Genomic DNA, 20032 nt, shown 5'->3' on the forward strand with positions numbered 1-20032 from the left:
CGTTCTAATGTTCAGCAGGTGGCGTTCACCACGGTTGCCATCTTAGTTTAGTGTGTCCGGCTTGCTAGTGTTTGCTAATTGGCACTAAATACAAAGTACTGCTGAGGCTGATGGGAATGCCATTCGTCCTGTGGGGAACCTGGAGGATGCACCAAACTTCACAGCGATCCGTCCAATGGCTGTTGAGACATTTTTACGCGCAACCAGTCAAATGTCAATAGCCGGGGACGCTACATCATGAAAGGTCAGGGGATCACCACAGTAAGACAGCCTCATCCTTTGGGGACCATGAATGTCTGCACATTTCATGGGAGTTTCATGGGAATCCATTCCGTATTTGTTGAGATGTCAGTCTGGACCATATTGGTGAAACCAGTCAAAGGTAAAAAAAAAAACTGTACTTGATGACTGCAAAGCAACGCAGAGATTACAAAAACAACATTTTATGCGGGTGTTCACTTTTTAACATTTGACTGGTGAACAAGGTGAATAAGGCTAAAGGCTGACCGATGATAAAAGGTTCTAACCCTGAAAAAAAGAACCAATGAACTAAACTGACCTCAGCTGATTTTTTATCGTAAACTTGAGTCCACTATGTAATGCCACCTTATAGAGCCAGCCGAATGTTCACTTTTGTTTTTCATCTTTCCATCCTTGTGAGGACATTTCGGTCCTTCTATCCCCATCCTCGGAGAAGTACAACACACACACACACACACACACACACACTTAAACCCAGTCCTGCGGGTGTGTTGCCAGGCGAAGCAGAGATGTCGCTGCTTCCATCTCTCTCTGGTGTGAGTACGTCCAGTCCTCCAGGGGAAATCCCATCCTTCTTAATCCTATTAGTGGTGGAACTCAAGGCTTGGCGGTCTACTCCTCTGGACCTGTCCACAGTCATTATCCTGACCTCCACAGCATCTCCATCCCTCTGCTTTTTATAAATCTTCATAAATCCACTACTTCTCTCTCTCTCTCTCTCTCTCTCTCTCTCTCTCTCCGCCCACGTACCCATTTTATTCTTTGCGTTGTCTTTGTAATCGAAATTATTATCACACTGGAATCAAAAAAGTTGGAGTGATTCTTTGAAGTGAAGGTTTGAAGGTCAATACTCAGAGAACCCCCCCCCCCACACACACACACACAAAAAGTAATTTGATGGGCATGTTTTGCCTTGGTAATTTTGTCCAGTGGGTGAACTCGCTATGAGAAAACATTGAACAGATGTTTGTTTTAACAGAAAACACTCACTTGTGGAACGGCTTAAATCCCACGGTCCCCCAGCCACTGCCACACATGCAACTGGGCAGAACCTGCGAATTAGCTTTGCAGACTAATTGCTACCATTTTACAATTTCTGCTGTTTTCTGAGTTTGTTTAATATCCGCCAGGGTTTGGCCGATATTTTTTTTTAAAGGTTGACTCAAACTGTGAGGTGTCTGAGGCCCAGCTCATCTGAAAATCACCAGGGCACCGGGGCCTCTACCTACAAAACTCTGCCATCAACAATTCATTAGCGTTAACTCTGTTTCAAATTCTTTCTCATTTGGCAAAGAAACGGTCCCCGCTGACAAGTTGACACGGAGGCTAAAGCTGTTCGATATTCCAGAAGGTATTCGCAACCCTTATTTGCAATCTGGTCCTTGGATTTCAATGATGTATCCATACACATGGTGTATATTACTGAGTAATTTCCTACTGGATCAGCCTTGAAAAGGCCGCACAGAGCCCCACTTATCAAATCTGCGATATTGCCAGGAGATGTAGAAACCTTAACTGTCAAATAATCAGCCCGTAGCGCTGTTCAAACTTAAACGGAACCAGCTTTTTAATTAATCACCTAAAAGAGCGCAAACAGGCATACAGTAAACAAGTCCTGGGCTGTGGTAGCAAAGCAAAGGCGCTTTCTGGAGTAAATGATTGACAGTTGGAGACATCTAGTGACAAAAAATACATAGAAAATACATGATAAGCTGCTGATTGATGTTGAAACATGGAAGGAGTGGAGGTTATTAAGTTTGCCTGCTGCTAATAGGTAAATGGCGAACCCTTGCTTCACATGTCTCACGTATTATCGTTGCATAGAGCGGTGCCTACTTGGTGATTTAACTATTAAGTGTCTTTTTTATGTATTATCGAGTAACTAACGAGCTAGGTCGATGAAACATGTTCACGCTAGGTTCTATACGAGGATTGCCACGGGCAATGCTAACGAAACGTTCTTGCCAACGACGGTGAAAGCCAGCCGAGTGCCTACTGGTGCAGCAGTGTTTCGGAGTGCTCGATGTATTCTTTTAAGATAAGGACACCCAAATAACACGGTGGATTAAACTGCAGCAACAGCGACGGCCATTGGCATGTCAAAGGGTTGACCAGATATAGCAAATGGTTACACGAAGGTAGAAAAAAAAAAGGGAGCTCTCAAAGAAGACCAGGCAGCTATGAGGATTCTGAACTAACTAGTGAAGTCAGTAAGTACCAACTTAGCACATAAGGACGTTGGGGTGGGAGAGGGAGCACTGGTATGAGCATATCAGCAGAACAGTGGCGTCAGGGTCCAATGGCCACGCTGCACACCTGCGTGAATATGATTGGACGTTGCCAGTCAGCCGACAGCTGGCGAACAGGCACGCGATAGGGAGGCATGAACGAAACAGCTGACCACAAGCGCTGCGTTTTGGTCAAATGTTGAGATCGCGGCAGCGGCGTCGCCATTTACATTTTGGGCAACTCGAGGACAAGCTCTTCAAAACCTTCCCAGTTCGTTTATTTAGAGTCGGCAGCCCCCGCTGTTCACTGTAAGTTGCGGGCAAGTAGCATTAAAAGTGAACTCCGCCATGTTCGCGTTGCAGCCCGATAACATTGACGGACTCCAGATGGACAGTTTAATAAAAGTACTAACATCGATGCAGGAGATTCGGGCGTTTTGCGCAACAGCGTGCCAAAGTAGCCTGGGGCTACAGGTAAGCCCACTTCTTTCTAACTCCAGGCCCCCAGATCTTTTTCATTTTTAAACTCGTAGCCTTCAGCTGACTCAAGCGATATCACTTGAGGACATTTATCAGATTTCCTCTGTCTGGAACCACAAATGTGTACACTTCTTTACATATATGCAGTAGTACTCCCCAAAACCATTAAAAAAAAGGACATATATGGGAGTAGCCATCATGCGCATATTCAAAAGCCAGTATATACGCATTCTAAGAAAGCCTCTTTTAGCTTTGGTTGAGCCTCTTATCCTTGTGTCTTTAAGTGAAAGCTGAACATTTTGCTCCACATCATCACAACCAGCGACAAAATAAAATCATACATGGAGCACCAAAAAAAAGCTTCTTGATGAAAATCAGTCCCCCGATTAGACTCACTATACTCATTATACTCACCAAACCTCAAGTACACACAAGAGCGGCCAACAGTTTTTTTTTCTTCAAGTGTGTGTGTGCACGTGCATGTGTGGTTAGAGGTCCTTTCCTGTCACTTCAATGTTCTTTACCTGCTGGAGGAGATGATGATCGGTCCCCTGTGCTCGGCTCTGAGCCTGGTGGATGACAGGATCTAACAGAGCTGATAAACACGGACGCCCCACAACCCGGTTGGCCTCGGCCCTGACAGTGACTGAACTGGCCTCAAATCGCCTTTGACAGGGGAGCAGTGTCAACACACCTACCACACACACACACACACAAAAGCCTGGAGTGAGCACACAAGAGCACACAACTGCACACATAACACCACATGTGGACCAGAACGTACGCAATTTCTACCGCGGAACACTCAATGACGAGCATGGGTGCGAGTTTCAAAAAAAAAAAAAAAAAAAAAAGTATGGACACTTGGAAAACGTACAAGCACACATACGCCAGCTCGGTATGTCCAAACCTATTCTGGCCGAGGTGAGCTGACACCACCTCAAAGACACGACTGTCACTTCACCTTCAAAGGCGCGGAAGTGATTTGCAGGCAAAATACCAACGCGTTACACGGCGCTCGTGGCGTCAGCTCGGTTACCTGACCGTCCCCACCTCCGCAGAGGCTCAAATCCTGCCCCCCTCCCCCGGGGCAGAGGCAGTAATCCAGAGCAGGGGCAACAAAACGCTGCTGCCTTTGGGTGAAAGGTAGGGGAGCTGTCAGGGTGAGGACAGGAAGGCAAACTGGCAGCAGACAAAACAGCGCGTAAGCTGATATTAATTGGCCTTACAGGACACTGAGTCATATACGCACAAGTTAGTCAGCCCACAGTCCTTGATATAATACATTTACTGGAGAATGAGTGAATGACTCTGCAGCTGTGGCGATCCGTGGTCTACATACTTTTTCAGAGCCTTGTTGTCCTTTATTGTATTGGACACAGGTTCATTAAAACGGTCACATCTATGTTGAAGATTGGCAGAAAATAAGCAGCATGATATCAGGTCGTCATATTCGCTGTCTTCTAAGCAGGCTAGCTAGCCACTCGTAAGTCTAGGGCCCGGGCTTTACTTCTTTGCGTGGTCAGCATGTCAAAGCCAGCTGTTGAGGGTCAGTAAATACCTCCGCAGGCTGCTCGTTCAGCCACAAAGTCTTGGACGCTCATTCCTGCACAGGTTAAATACAGGAGAGATGGCTTTAAAGTTGTCAGCAGCTCGCACGCCACACTATTTTTTTTTTTTTTTCCCACAATACAACAAGCTATCAGCATTTTCAATTCAGCTATATCAACCAAATATCAGTCACACACACCTCACTAAACTTTTAGCTCCGTATACCTCGCACGCTCCCTTAAACAAAACTTACCATTTTCCTTTTATCATTGCTCTAATTTTACACCACGCAGTTAAAAAAGTTTCCCCTCTGAAGTCGGCAGCCTGGGGAGTCTGTGTTTTTACTTTTTTTTTTTTTTTTCTTTTCTTTTTTTTACCTAGTCATCTCCGTATGCTCCGTAGGCAGTGGGGACCCGGGCCGTTCGTTTAATGTGGCGCGACTGCTCGTCGCACGGTGAGATCAAGAGCCAAACGAGCGCGGGGTGAACAAGAGCCCCATGAAAACCTCTCTCCAACTTTAATGGAACGGTTCCCCGCTGAGTACTGAGGACATCTCCAACACACACACACACACACACACACACACACACACCCCAAATCAAGACATTTATCTTCAATGAAGTGAGGGGAGAATTGAAAAGAAAAGAAAAAAAAAAAGGATGTGGATGCACGCACTAGGCCTCCTTAAGAGTCCAATCAAAGTAATCGAATCAAAGCTATCGTCGTATGAATAATACCACATGAAATAATGCATTTTAAAAGGTGCCCCCCCCCCCCCCACCACACTGTAATACGGAGGTCATGTGTGAAGTGTTTAAGCATTAAAATATGGTTCAAAACAGACAACGATCAGATATTTCAGAGGACACTCATCGCAAACATATGTAAGCTAATTTAGAGATCAGTCGTGGGGGGGGGGGGGGGGGGTAACACGTGAGGAGATGCAGGAGGAGAAATGCTGAGAGAGGTAAAGAGGGCGAAGGGGACAAAGGAGAAAAAGAAAAGGACATGGGGAATGGAGGGAAGAAATGATTGAAAAGAACGGCAGATAATAGACGGTCGGGGGGGGGGGGGGGGGGGTAAGAGACGACTGGATAGCAGGGGACATGTGAAAACATGAAGGTTAAAGACACCTGAGGACGCGTGGCCCCGGTCTATGGGACGAGCTGTGGTTCAAGGTGTTGCTGTTCACGTTCACCGCCAGCTTCATAAGTAAAGTTGTCACGGCTAAGTATCACAACGTTTCCCTACTGTCAACACAACCACACCAGTTTGTCCACATGCAATGTATAAGGGTTTCCTGGTGTCGCCCGTACAAGGCACTGCCACCTTCCTGCGTAGACGGCGAAACGCAAAACTTTGAGTGGAAGCTCAGGCGGCAGGAATCACAGGCCATGGGTGCGGGGTGGCTGGGTGATGTTGATCTTGTTAACTGTTAAGATCTGATGCCAAAACCAGACGTTTACTACCGATGTCTACAGGAACGCTGGTCAGCCCCCCCCCCCCCCGGCATCTTCCACTCCTACCAAAGCGATAACGTGACAACATATGAAGTATCCATGCAATTAGGTTTAAATACATTTTGATAGAAAGTTTGAAAGGAGCCGGAGCGTCTGTCCTGTCACAGTCCAGCATAACCTTGACCATTCCGCATCTGCCTAACCCTGTGCTTGTTGGGGTGGTGCTGGGCCTGGAGCAGATGACCTGCTGGGGCGGGGGGGGGGTGACTGTATAGATGTGACATCACAACCTTACGGAAGTCCTGACGGCTCGTTTAAGAATACGGGGCTGTGTTTCGTTTCTCTGTGGACTGAGCGTTTTGGTCCTTTCACAGTATGTATACAGCGCCTAGACCTGCTTTATAATCCAACAAGACATGGACATCTCACTTTCTACAACACGGGACCTTTAAAGTATGGGCTAACAATGGGGACAGAGGGGAAGAGTCTCACAGTCAGAGCAGAGATTTCGGCATATAGTGACCGTCTTAGCGAATGAGGACAAGCTTTCCTTCTACAGTGAGTGAGGGTCCAGCCCACATTAGACTTCTGTCCCAGGCGGTTTGAGCTCTGTCTCTTACTCTTACGCAATGGGAACCAACCTGTTGCGCTCACACTTTGTAATCACTCATTATATATTCATAACTCACATCCTTTTGTTTGGAAGGCTAAGGGGACCATACTTGGAGCTGCTCTGAACATGGCGATGATGGCGATTTACATGTAGTTACACGTGATATTACACGGTCCTGGACGCCGACTGCAGTATAACTGGAAACCTGTTGACGTCTTAAGGTCAAGCGCACCGCAGCAAATTGAAACAGTCAATCTGACAGTAAAAAACCATCTGGCAGCCTCTGGGTCGACCGTAGTGCTGCACAGGTACATTCAAACAGTCATGTTATCCCCTCTTCTAAGTTCCAACCTTGCTTAAAGTCCCGTTTCCATTGCTAAGGAGGAGCTGGATGGATTCCCAGCTTGGCTCCACTGGGAGGCTTTCTTTCCTGTCCACACCTCCTTATGGTTGACAGCTCTTCCAAAACCGTGGCTTCCTCCTTTCGCACACCTCCCACTTATACTACCGAGCTGCACGTGCATCTCTGCAACGGCACACAAATATCCATCTTAACCAGTACTGAGTCAGTTTTTGTTCTCTTTAAAAGAAAATCAAGCCCTTTAGACTTTTCTTTGTCAGGGGAGTGATCAAAATGTGACACAATTTCCAATGATGGATAGAAATACCCAGAAAAGTATGATTTGAACACCGATGTGACACTGAGTGACATTTTTTTTTTTTTTTTTACAGTGCACTTCCCACTTGGTTCTTACCCATTGCCAAGCGAGTAACGCGACACAGCCCACGTGCATGCAGACGAATTCACACACACGGCGCAGGCACACATACAGTGTTTGTGGTGTGCAAAGTTGAAAGCAGCACTTATGGCACGATAATCGACTTGGACTCTCTCTCCGTTGCAGCGCCCCCCCCCCGCCTCTCATTAATCACTAACACTGTTTGTCTTTCTAACTCTTGGATGAACCACCCTCTGAAAATATGGTCAGAAGTCGCCAACAACTTTTTTCGCTTTCCCAGACTGGCAGATGCTGACCATTTGGAGCAACAAAAACAGAAAAACAAACACGCAACCCCTCTTGTAATCCCGTCGCTGCGGCTCCTGCCTTCAACCCAAATACTCCCGAACTCTCTTACACAGAACAATCGCAGATCCTCCGCGACCTCTTCTCCGCTTTGGACGCGTGAAAAACATTCGTGTTCTTGGCCGGGGTTCAGTTCGGCTGTCGTGTCGTTGTCGCGGGGATCCTCGTGGCTAGTCAGGCGAGAGGTGAAAGTTGAAGGCGATAGCATTAATGCCCCCCCCCCTCCCCGCCCCACAGGGACTGGAGCCCTCGCCGTCAGAAGGGTAGCTTCTAAAACGTTGCTGCTTCTTTGGTGTCAGAACATGTTAGGCCCCCTCCGCCTGCTCCTGCACGCTGAAATGTTATGCCCTCCAACGCAACTGGCCAGATAATTCGGATTTCTCAACAATGGCAGTGCACATATGGCTGCACTTTGACAGGTTTGAACAGTGACGGGGGGGGGGACATTTGTCCACAGCGACAGAAACAGCTCAGGGCTCCGAAAGTATGTTTTGGTGCAGAGTGTAAGGCAATATGAGAGGGAATCTGACACTAGTTCTATCCAACAAAATTGTAAAACTGCATGACTTGATGGACAAATACAATTGCCTCCCCGATGACAAAGCATTTTCCTACGCTCCAGACGAATCTAAGAAAACGTCACACAAACACAGGATTCTTTGAATACAGTGCCTTTCACAATTACCCAGTACGTGAGCCACAATTCAAACGTCTCCTGCCACCCGTGTTACCACTTCATCCAGTCCTGCTTTCGTACTAAAAGCCCGGAGAGTGACGACGTGAAGATTCCGTGGGTCTCTAATTGTCTTATGGGGCCAGGTGTCTATGCTTCTGGTGAGAGAAAGCGGTGGGCATTGGCTTCAATGTGGGGTACTCCAGCGACTTGCATTGCACTTCCTCAGATTTGCAACGCTCTGAACCAGGCCGAAAAAGCAGTGCACAGGTCAGATGAAGTCCATTTCCACAGCAGAGGTCAGTAACAGGTGGCGCACCAGTGAAGGCAAACAGTGGAGTCCTCCTTCAGCGTTGTGGAAGGATTACGGTTTTGGGTGTGACAAAACGGGGCTAAGGGTCTACAGCCAGCTAGCTAGTGGCTCTGTGAGACTGGACCAATGGTCGACCTGCGCGCATAAAAGCCAGGCGCGCGCACGTGATATGAGCACATGGCACCGCCCCTCCCACCCGTCTCGCCCCACTGTACTGTGATTGGCTGGCTCGTCACTTAGACGCGTCCTTGTGATTGGATACTAACTCCACTGCTTTCTCTGTTGACGATAGTGTAATGATAACACTAATGTAAATATATTTGAAATCCTCATATCTACAGAAGGGACGCAACGCAATTTGCTTCCCGGAAAATCACGTATTCATAACCCTAATGAACGCATTACTCCATTATTACCATGTGTCGCCATCGAGAAAAACAAAGCGTTAGAGACCTGTATAAGATAACAAAACAGGCAAAATGATTTCAAATGAAAGCCTTTCAGTTAGAGTAACGAAAAGGCTACGCTCATTATCCTAATGTATACCTCGCAGAAGTATTCGCGTCAGCGTGGTAAAGTAACTCATCAGATCTTTCCAAATTTCGTAAATTTTGGTTGTTTCAGGCGTTTAAACGCATGACTGATGCCGTCAGCTTTCTGGTCAGGACAGTCTCAAAGAGTACATCACAGCACCGGCCGCACTTTTCCACAGTTCCCAATTTCTGGTCCGCGCTTGTGTTTTAAATACGCTTCATTTCACTTTACAGGAGGAATTTCATTTGATCAAGATTCTACTGGAGTGCTTTCAATCCTTCTGTCTCTCTGCCTCTTTAGCTCTATCCGTGGCATCTTCGATTTCCTCCCTCCACCCCCCCCTCTGTCTGTCTCCAGTCATCCCTGGTAGCCCTCTGTCATCCACTGGCCAAGCTGGGAGTGAAGCCAGACTGGCTGAGCCTGGCATCCTACACGGGCCGCCAGGCTGGGCTTGAATGGAGAGGCAGAAAGGACCTTGGCTAAACTGGCACATGCATCACAGGGTGTGGGTAACGGCTCCCTTATGCCAAACACTATATCCCTCTAATATAACTAATTCATCTGAGAGAAGGGGGCTGGTCGGAGGGGGGGTGGCAAGGGAGACAATCAGAGAAAGACAAGCTCTCAGATCAACAATCATTGGACCCCTGAATTGTTCTGTTACATTCCAACCAAGGGGAGCAGGCTCAGCGAGCATGTGGTAGCGTTAGTAGATTATTTATAATATCTTATATTTATTCTCTGTTAAGGCCCCCAAATTGGCCATCACAGCATCTCTTCCTCTCAAAAAAGAAAAAACTATTGTCTGTTCTCTCTGCTGTTGATGTCCAATGGCTCTTCGTACTCGTACAAAGTAAATTTCAGTCTTCACTGGCTTAGTATGAGGGAACGTTCATGGTTTCTTGGAATCCAGAGATGAGGGAAGGATGTTATTCTTGGATAATTCCGTTTTAATTTGACATTTAAAGAGGTTTGATCTAGTAATGCACTTCCATAAAGTTTAAAACTTTCCACAGGCCTAAAACCAAGACCCAAACCTGGCCCGTTCCCGTGCCTCTCAGGCCTGACTGTACCAGACCTGATCTGGTACTCCCGAATTTGAGTTGTAGTAGTTACTTCTTCTTCAAAGGTGAAGTCCTGCGCTTGCCTTGACTAAAAAACCTATCTGACAATGGCTACACGCTACGGTGGCCCGCCAGCACAAAACATATACAACGTCCACTAGTCGATAAGCCAAAGGTGTAGTGGCACGTCACACTATCTCAATCCAATAAATGATCTGTCTGGAGCCTACATTTCCCACAATGCAACTCCACAGCGTTTTTCATTAGACCCTCCCAAAACAGGTAAATGCCCATGTCGTTCAAATGGCATGCCTCCAGTTTCGTAATGCAGGCTTTTTGTTGAAAATGTTTTATTCTGAAGCCCAAGCCAAGATAGCCCTGATGACATCATGACCGGGGCTCGCTCTCCCAGACGTCCGAAAGCTCCTCCCTGAGAGCCACAGAAGACTTCATTCAACTGTTTTCACAGGCGTGAGTGGAACTCCCCATTTAGCAGCAAACTTCCCGTCAGAAAGCAATGGAGTTCCCCCGTTCGTTGAGTCGCCCAACATTAACTGAACCTTAACCGGAGGAGTGGAGGATCAGAAAAATATTCGTATCGCTTATTTTTCCGGGGCCGACCAACGTAAGACATTTTGGAGGCCACTCCCAAACCAACCACCTTTTTTGTTGTTCAGGCACGAGCACTTGTACGGAGTTAAATGCGGAGTTAACTGGGAGAGGTTTTGGGGAAACACCGGCATAAACTTGGCCAAACCTCCGCCAAAACACTTCACACGAACCTTAACCAGAAAAAAAAACACCAAACATCTGACTTAGATAGTAACCAAGTAGGTGTCAAGGTGAATACGTAGAAACCCAGTTTTTAGAACTCACAGATTCTGCAGATCGTTTGCAAGATATAACATGAAAACCTGCGGGGGGTTTTTTGGGGACACCATACAAACCGAGTTGAGGCTACAGTCCTGCTCTTCTCTTCTGATCACATTCCTTCTGGTGCCACTTCTGCTTCTTGCTAACATTTCTACTCGTCATGTGGAGCACTTCTTATGATTATTCCCAAACAGCCTGTGGACGGAGATGATTGCACAGCTCCGAGACAGAACAACAGTCAGAGGAGGAGAGAATAGAGTGCAGTATGTCACGTCTGGTAGTGTGTCAGCCCAGCCAACGCCTCCCCACTTACCCCAGACCACATACCAGTCTGGCTAGCAAGCCTGTGCCAGGGAGCCCATGCTACTGCATTAAGACTTATCCCTCAAAAACTCCGCATGTGTGTCTGGGAGTGCATGAGTGACATTTAGACTCCTCCATTGCCATTTATGTTGGCATCACGGCGTATACCACAGAGGCACAGCGCCTGAGCCAAGTGTTGCTGATGACTCTCTTTATCCATTGCAGTATGTAGGGTTGGTGAAATCACACACACACACACACACACACACAAACACACGTGCACACGCAGTGCAGCGATTAAGAATAGCCAACTGGCGCAGATGGCTGTAAAAATATATTTGGAGCCATAAGCCTTGAGGACACTGTAATGAAAACTACCCAAGGAAGAAACTCCGAATGCGAGGAGAAATGGTGCAGTAAGACGGCAATTAATAACCAGTATATTATTATAAGAGTTGGGTTTCTTCAGTTTATGAACCCTCTATTAAAAATACACTTCCACAATGCGCTCCGGAGCTTGGGGAATTAGAGGGTGTTGTTCATTTGCCAAACATTCATTTACTCTTTCATCGCTCATTTAATCATCGCTTAAGTAACGCTCTAATAAAGTGCAATATTTGAGGTTGGCAATGGGAAAATAATGAAGAAATAACAGCTATCCATATATGGTTACACCTACAATCATGTTTTAGGCTTTAGAGGGTACGCTTATTATATTGCGCGCCGAGTTTTCCACGTTAAGTGACTTGACACTGGTGTCCGCGTGTTTATTTGTGTGTGATGCTTTTTTTTTTGGAAATTGTCCTCATTTAAAAAGAATTCACAATAACTTTGATTACAAAAGAAAACTGCATATTAGGGGGGAAAAAAAAGCATATGCACATACATATACACTCCAGACATACATACTGCGCGTGTTCTCCCGTATAAATATATTGTATATCAAGTAGCATGGACAGTAGTTATGTTTGTAGGCACACACACACACACACACACACACACACACACTCGCTCGCATGTGATTTACTTTTTATAATTGTGTTTTTTTTGTGTAAAATAACTGATATAATAAATAAAATAAATATTTTTCGACTCCGAACATGAGAATCATTTGGCAAGGTGTGTGTGTGTGTGTGTGTGATGGAAAGAGAACATAGCAAAGCAGTGTAGTGTAGTGCCACAGGGCACCTTAACACCCAGGCCAAATCCAAAGTGAAACAATAATTCCACTCTACTTCTGTTCTGTCATGTTGAGAGATGTAATTTAAGGCCAGTGAGTTCTGACCCCAAGGCTCTACTGTACACCATGCGTCCTCCATGAGCTCGGTGTGTGTGTGTGTGTGTGTGTGTGTGTGTGTGAAGGCCAGGCAGACCCCAGGTTATTCTATGTCCCAATGGTGATTTTAGACAGCTGTGTCCCTTACTTCCTCTGCCCTGGAGACACACAGAACACACACACACACACACACACACACACACACACACACACACACACACAAACACGTAAACACGCACAGTTTACAAACCAAATCGACAGGCTTGCATTCTCACCTGCGTGACATGGCCAAACCATAAATAATCATCTCTGTGGCTTTTCATCTCCATGGTCTTGTCAAAAGTGAAATCAAAGAAGCACATTTGGAATAGCCCTGAATTTGTTTGCAACCGGGCGACGGCGACATTTCAACGTGGACGCCTGTGAAACTCGACTCAAAACACACACACACACATACACACAGAGACATGCGATTTTACGCTCCGCGTTTGGAATCCGCGAGCTTTGACTGATGGTCCGCCGTGACTTTCCGACCTCTGGCAGCTCACGGCGCACAGCCGCCTCCCTGAGCTTCTCTTCACGGGAGAGGCACACCCGGGACGGGGCTAGCTGAGTGCGGACATTTGGAGGTGAAAAGGACAAAGGCAGAGCGCTGCGGTGGGTTCAGCGTGGCGAATGAGAGCGAGAGGTAGCATGATATCACCGTCGAAATGGCTGCAAATCTTGACACTTCCTCGTCGGCCCTTACGCTTTAGTTAACTCGACCACCGAAAACAAAGTACTGGAGTGCAATTTTTCCCCCCCTGTGCGTGTCCGTTTAATTACTGGTATTAAGAAATGGGGCTAGGCGCTTGCTGCAGAGGTAGACACTGGGCTTTTTTTTTTCCTTTCTCTTTTCTTTGGAATAACATGCAAAAGCAATGTAAATAGTTACTAATAAGATGTAGATATACAGCTGCGGGTGTATGTGCGAGGATGGTGTGTGCAATCCTGGTAATTGACACTATTCTCTCAGTATCACTCGCTATTTATCGTCTGTCCATCTTCATGTGTGTGTAAATGGTATCTCTGTATCTCTATATCTCTTTCTGCCTCTGTGTGTGTGTGTGTGTTTCGTCCAGACAGGGGGCTCTCTGTGTGATCTGGGGCCAGGCCGGGTCTTGCAATGGTTAGTAAGGTCATGGCAAGCCAAGTTACTGCCTAATTAGATTACTGCACACATCCTGCTTAGAGGCTACACAAACACACACGCACACACACACACACACACTTTCTCATTTATCTAGCCCTGCGTGTGTGTGTTCTTGTGTGTGTGTGTGTGTGTGTGACGACAGGAAGAGAGCGGCCCAGACTGCAGCTGACCCTTTAAAGGTCTTGACCGGTGTATAGCTCAGGAACATCTGCAGGTCACACACACACACACACACACACACACACACTCTTACACAGCAGACTGACGTTTCCTGTCCATATTACAAAGAAGAACGAGCCTTGATCTTATTCTACATTCAGCCACTCTTGTTCTCTCTGCCCCCCCCTCCCCCAACCAATACACACACACACACTGAGAAATACTTCCCATGTGCATTTTCGCAGTAGCTCGTCGACCCAAAGTACCATTCTGCCACCGTGACTCAGTGAGACGCCGATAAACAAACTTTTAACGCTCAAATAATTAAGAGATATGTTCAGGGAGAGGGGCCACGGGAGCGGGGAAGTACAGCAGCGGCAAAGAAGACAAAAAAAAAAAAAGTGAAATGCATTAACATGAGGCAGACGACACCTGCTCAGGAACACAGTGGCAACCCATGTTGCGTCTTCACATGGACACCATCTGGGAGGGCTGAAATGGCTGAGAAGTGACAGCGCCGCTTCCCACAATCCCAGAACTGCAGGACGCCGACCGGTCGAGAGAACATTTCAACAACCCGGGCCTGGAGAACAGACGAACGGCAACTTCAACAAGGACAGAGAGCGACGCGAGCACATTTATACGTCATCTAAAGCACTTTTATTACTTATTTAATACGCAAAGGGGCACATCCTTGTGGACGCGCCTCGTCTTGCTTCATGCGTTTGCCCGCCTGGGCGGCACACTTGTCCACGCTATACACCAGCCTTTGTCCAGGGTGATGCTGTGGGGTAAAGGTTTTGCCTCTATTCCCGTACCCGTTTCATGTGGACTCTAGATGGATCTGACGTAACTTTTCATGAAATGCGAGGGGACAACTTTTTTTTTTTTTTTTACAGGACTTATATAATTGTCCTCCCTCCGAGATGAGCTCAGGTAGAGGCAGCGGATGAAGAGCAGCAAAGAGATAGGATTTATAACAACCCACCGCTTTCTGTCCAGTCAAACGCACATTCCTCCGTCTGTCGGGCTCCTGTCTCCGCTTTGCCCTCCTCCCTCATCCCTCCTTCTGCCACATGCAAGGCGGCCGATCCTTTAATTGTGGCTGTAATCAGCGTGATTCATATTGCCTCATTAATATGCCTGTTGTTCACACCATCTTCCCACATGTCTCTCTCCTCACTAATGCATCCTCTCTCCGTCCTGCGCCGCTCCTCTCGCCGTCTCCTCACTTACATCTTCGATCTCTCAATCCTCTGTCCCTTCCCCCCCCCCCCCCCCCCCCCTCTTTTCTCCCATTTCCATCTATTTATTTCACCCACTTACGTGACCCCCCACCCCCCCCCCCCCCCCCGCCCCTCCCTCCCTCTTCTTGTTCACTGATCACACATAAATTAACATTGAAGGCTTCCATAATTGCTTATGTAAAAACTCACACTAATGCACACTGTGCTCCCTATTTAACGGGTCTAATTTTATCCCCCTGCACCGTATCACCCGCCCCACTAATACACACGGTTTTTATGCTAAATGATTGATGTCTCACCATACCACATTTTCCACTTCATTAATAAAAAATGGTGTCTTTATTTATTAATGGGTAATATACATATACATGTATTTATGATTCAATTAGGGCGGCGATGGAACTGCAGTCGGGATCTATAAGAGGGAGTTTACTGTGTAAGCTTGAAGATCTAAGTGCTTGGTAATGTATCTGCATTGGGGCAGTGCTCCTCTTGCCATGGAAGACGTGATAGCTCGGTACAGTCAGGAGAGCTGTGCATTAATGAAGGCGCACAATGTTTCACGTGTGGCCACAATGTCAGAAGTGAGGAGCTAAAACTAAAAGTAATTTGGTTCTAAATAAAGGTAGGGGATTAAAAAAAAAAAAAAAAAAAAAAAAGGTTGAGTGGGGGCTTGAGATTGAGGATAATGGAATAAAGTAATAAGTACGTTGTTAAGTAAGGGACTCCAGTAGGTCATAATTTAGTTCTGTATAAGACTGTTAGGTTTTACCCCTTGGGTTTAGATTCTTTGGGGTTTTCTTTGGCCACTGCTGGTGGTCAGTTGTTGATGCTGGCTGTGATTGGCCGTAGGCGAGGAACAGGGCCGTCGCATCCGCTCCAGTGAAAGCCGCTCGCCGGGCGCCGATAAAGCCTCCAACCCAAGGCGTCCTCGCGCTTCCGCATCCCAGGTCCGAGACTTCCGATGGCCGAGCCGGATGACTTCCCGTTGGTTCGATCGCTTACCGACATTTTGATCACACGGGAGAGTCGTTTCTGGGGTATATTGTATTGTATTTATTCGCAGTTGAGTTCTGCACTACCGAGTGTGGCCTCACGGGATTGGACGTCGCCGCTTGGTCTGAACGCACGTCTGTCAGCCGCTAAAGCTGGCAGGGGAAAAAAAAGGAAACCAAAGCAAATGTGCTAATGGCTAGTTGGACTGCTCAAAGGTCATGAGGTCAGATATTGGCCACATATTAGAGCTTTACGAACATACGAAATTTGCAACTTTTCCATTTTTTTTTCTCCTTTATTACAAGAAAAGGGTTGTTGCTAATTGATATTGGGGATTTGTGTTGGCTTTTTTATAGTTACCTTATTCTAGTATAATAAGTACAACAAAATATTGTGAAGTTTATTGATATTTTATCAATATTTTATTTATTATAAATGGCTCTAATTTGTATTATCTGGGTATTTTTTATTTTTTTGGTTCGCTTCAACTTAAGACGCCATAATATCATTTGTAAGTCCAAACCAGTAAATAGTCAGTCAATTTGAATTTGAAATTTTGAATCATATCATTGTCTGGGATCAGTTTAAATGAGATTGTTGGAAGTGGATAGGCCCGAATTTCAGTTTTGAATTGAACTGTGATGACTTCGCTTCAGAAAAGCCCAAAAACCCCCCATCAGTGTAGTCCAAACGAGCAGGCTGGTGGGATGGTACATACAGGGCGTAACACCAGGAGGAATAAGCCGTTCCTTCGTATTGTTTGTGGTGAAAAAAAAATAAAAATACAATACAGTATTATAGTTTATACAGTATTCAGGGAGTCAGGGAGTAGGTACATGCAAAAAAATATTCAGCATTGTTTGGGAGCATGTGTTCTCATATCAAAGATATCTTTTTCCCATTTATATCTAACAACTCCCCCCTCCAACACATTCACACACACACACACACACACACAAAATAGCAGGTTTACCAGCCTCGTAAATCAAGTCCCAAGGAGGACACTCATTTGCCTGAACCATTACTGTTGGGCAGTACTGTCTACTAAATTAGCCTATATTAGCAGGTCTTTTTCTTTTTTTCTTTTTTTTTTTTGCAAACGTGTGTGTGTGTGTGTCTGTGTGTGTGTGTGAGTGTGTGTATCTGACCGCTAACCTAATAAAAGTCAGTATAACCCTGATGGCGGCGAGAGCGCGCAGCGGCGGGGCTAATAGAAAGATAATGAGTCCGTCCATACTCACGCCTCTATTAAATCTCTCCTTAATACTCTCTCCCTGGAACGGCGGGTGTGTTAGAGCCCGCTCCTCCTTTATGACTGCGGCGTTATGAGAAAAGTGAACCATCGATGAATATTCATGGTCCGACGGAGCTAAATACTTACAGAGCGTTTCTGTTTACAGCGGGCAATCGGAGGTGTTTGCGAGGCGGAGGGCACTTACAGGATGTAGAAATGTCTCTGCGTGCGGTAAAGCTACCCCGCCTGCGGATTCTGCGTGTGAGAAACACAATAACGCGATGGAAAAAAACACGCGGCAACAGGCTTCACTAATAGTGTAACTATTCAAATGAACCACCCCAGCATTTCTTCTGGTTTACTGCAAATCATGCATACATTTCACGGTGTCATTTTCCAAAGCATGCTGTCATGTGGTTCAAGGGTTAAATTTAAAAATTGTGTTTTCCCTTCCCTTCCAGGCAGCCATTGTTTTCCTTCATTTGTAATGTGTAAATTCAACATTTAAATCCTGCTAAGCTTGGCAGTCAATCACGATGACCATGTATATTTTTAGGTTGTTGACCCCGGAAGAAACACTTGTTTCTTATCAATACTTTATGACTTCTCTGCCCTGTCTGTGCCTCTCACCCACTGGTTCCTATTGAAGAGGTAAATCTTTAAAAAGTTTTTATTTATTTATTTTTTTTTAATGAATTTTAGGAGGATATTACATTTTAGGGGGACTACTTTAAGCTGCGGATTAATAGCCTACACATGCGGTGCTTTGGTACGTGGGACTGAGTCAAAATGAAACTACAGAGTGTGTTTGTGTGTGTGTGATCATGGTAATAAAGGAAGATGCCACCCAGCGTAACAGTGTGCCTCACCGCATACACAGGGAATATACATTGTCACCAAACATATCACTAAACACATGAGATCCATCGTAATCCTGCTCAACAACCAATAATAAGCACATTTTAAAAAAAGTTAAACATGATGCAGAATAGTGAGATTTAATATAAAGTGTAGTTCGTTTGAGGTTTTTTTTTTTTTTGTATCAAAAAACCTGGAAGTTCTTCTTTCTTTGCGACTCACTCCGGTCACCCAGTTTATTCTGCCTCACTTGAGGTGACGATGAATCAATCCTAAACCAACTGCTAAATTCTCTACGTATTGAGAGTATGGCGTCAATAATAGCGGCGGCGAACAAATAACACCTCCACTGACCCATTGGTTTAAACCGAGGTACGTTCTCTTCCATTGACGTGGCTCTGTTGTGCCAGACACGCGTGGGAAATGATAATACATGGATTCTCCTTGTCCAACCTGAATCATACAGATACACAAATTCCAGTTAATGGATTTGTCAGCCCCCCCCCCCCCTCCCCCAGTCATTCACGACACCTTGGAGAAGCAGCGTGGCTTTTGTGTGCGACGCTGCGGATTCTTTAGCACTGAATTACAGCACAAAACACATCCGCACAATCTGCATCGCGCTGTATGTCTCCTTCGAACCAAACCCCACAGAGAAAAGGACACAGATATCCAAGAAGTAAGTTATTTAGATATGTGTTGTGGGGGGGGGGGGGGGGCGGCGGCGAGGGAATTGTGATGTCACCTCTAATACCGATGGAGAGACACAATGTCCCTTCCGGGGGCCTTTCCCTTTGCATGTAGAGGCAGCGGAGGAGGCGCATATGAATGACAATGCGGCTTGTGTCAGTGCGGGCTGACTTATTGGGGATGTATAGTGCAGGCCGGGCCAGCTTCATTCACGCCGCTGTGTTATTTACCCCCTTTTTTTTTTCTATTACCAGTGCATTTTTATTGCAGACGGAATCGGGGAGATGTAATTGCCTACCAGGTATCTGCTTGCATTATCAGGCCTAGGATGGCATTAACTATAAATAGATAAAGGACATTATGCAGCCATATTGTGCAGTGTGTACGTGTGTGTGTATGTGTGTGTGTGTGTGGGGGAGGGGGGGTGACAGGGCCAGGGAGGGTTTTTGAAAGTGTGTTTACGTGTGTTTGTGTGTGTGTGTGTGTGTGTGTTATTTGATTTATTCAAACTACACAGCCTGTGGTTTATGACAGATAGGATATACAAATCTATTGTGAGGTTAGAATTAGATATTTGACCAGACAATGGGATAAGCTGCATCTCCAGAAGTGACCTGCATACACCCTGGGTGTATATGGATAGTGTATAGGGGTGTGTGTGTGTGTGTGTGTGTGTGTCATCGGAAGTGCTTTGGAAAATAATTCATAGTGCAATTTAAGTTTCTTTGCATTAAAAAGGAGATGTGTGCTGTGTGCAAAGCTGCATCTTTCAAGCAAGCTCAGCAGGGAGTGTAACAACAGAAAGCCAATGTCTCTTTTCTTTCTTTCGTTCTCTCGCTCTCTCTCTCTCTCTCCCTCTCTCCCTCTCTCTCTCTGTCTGTCTGCTTCAGTCTGGCTATGTGGGCACAGACAAAGTCAAACTGCTGCTCGCACATATTTGGG

Source organism: Enoplosus armatus, chromosome 12 (assembly GCF_043641665.1).
Source record: "Enoplosus armatus isolate fEnoArm2 chromosome 12, fEnoArm2.hap1, whole genome shotgun sequence".
In the NCBI taxonomy this organism is placed as follows: domain Eukaryota; kingdom Metazoa; phylum Chordata; class Actinopteri; order Centrarchiformes; family Enoplosidae; genus Enoplosus; species Enoplosus armatus.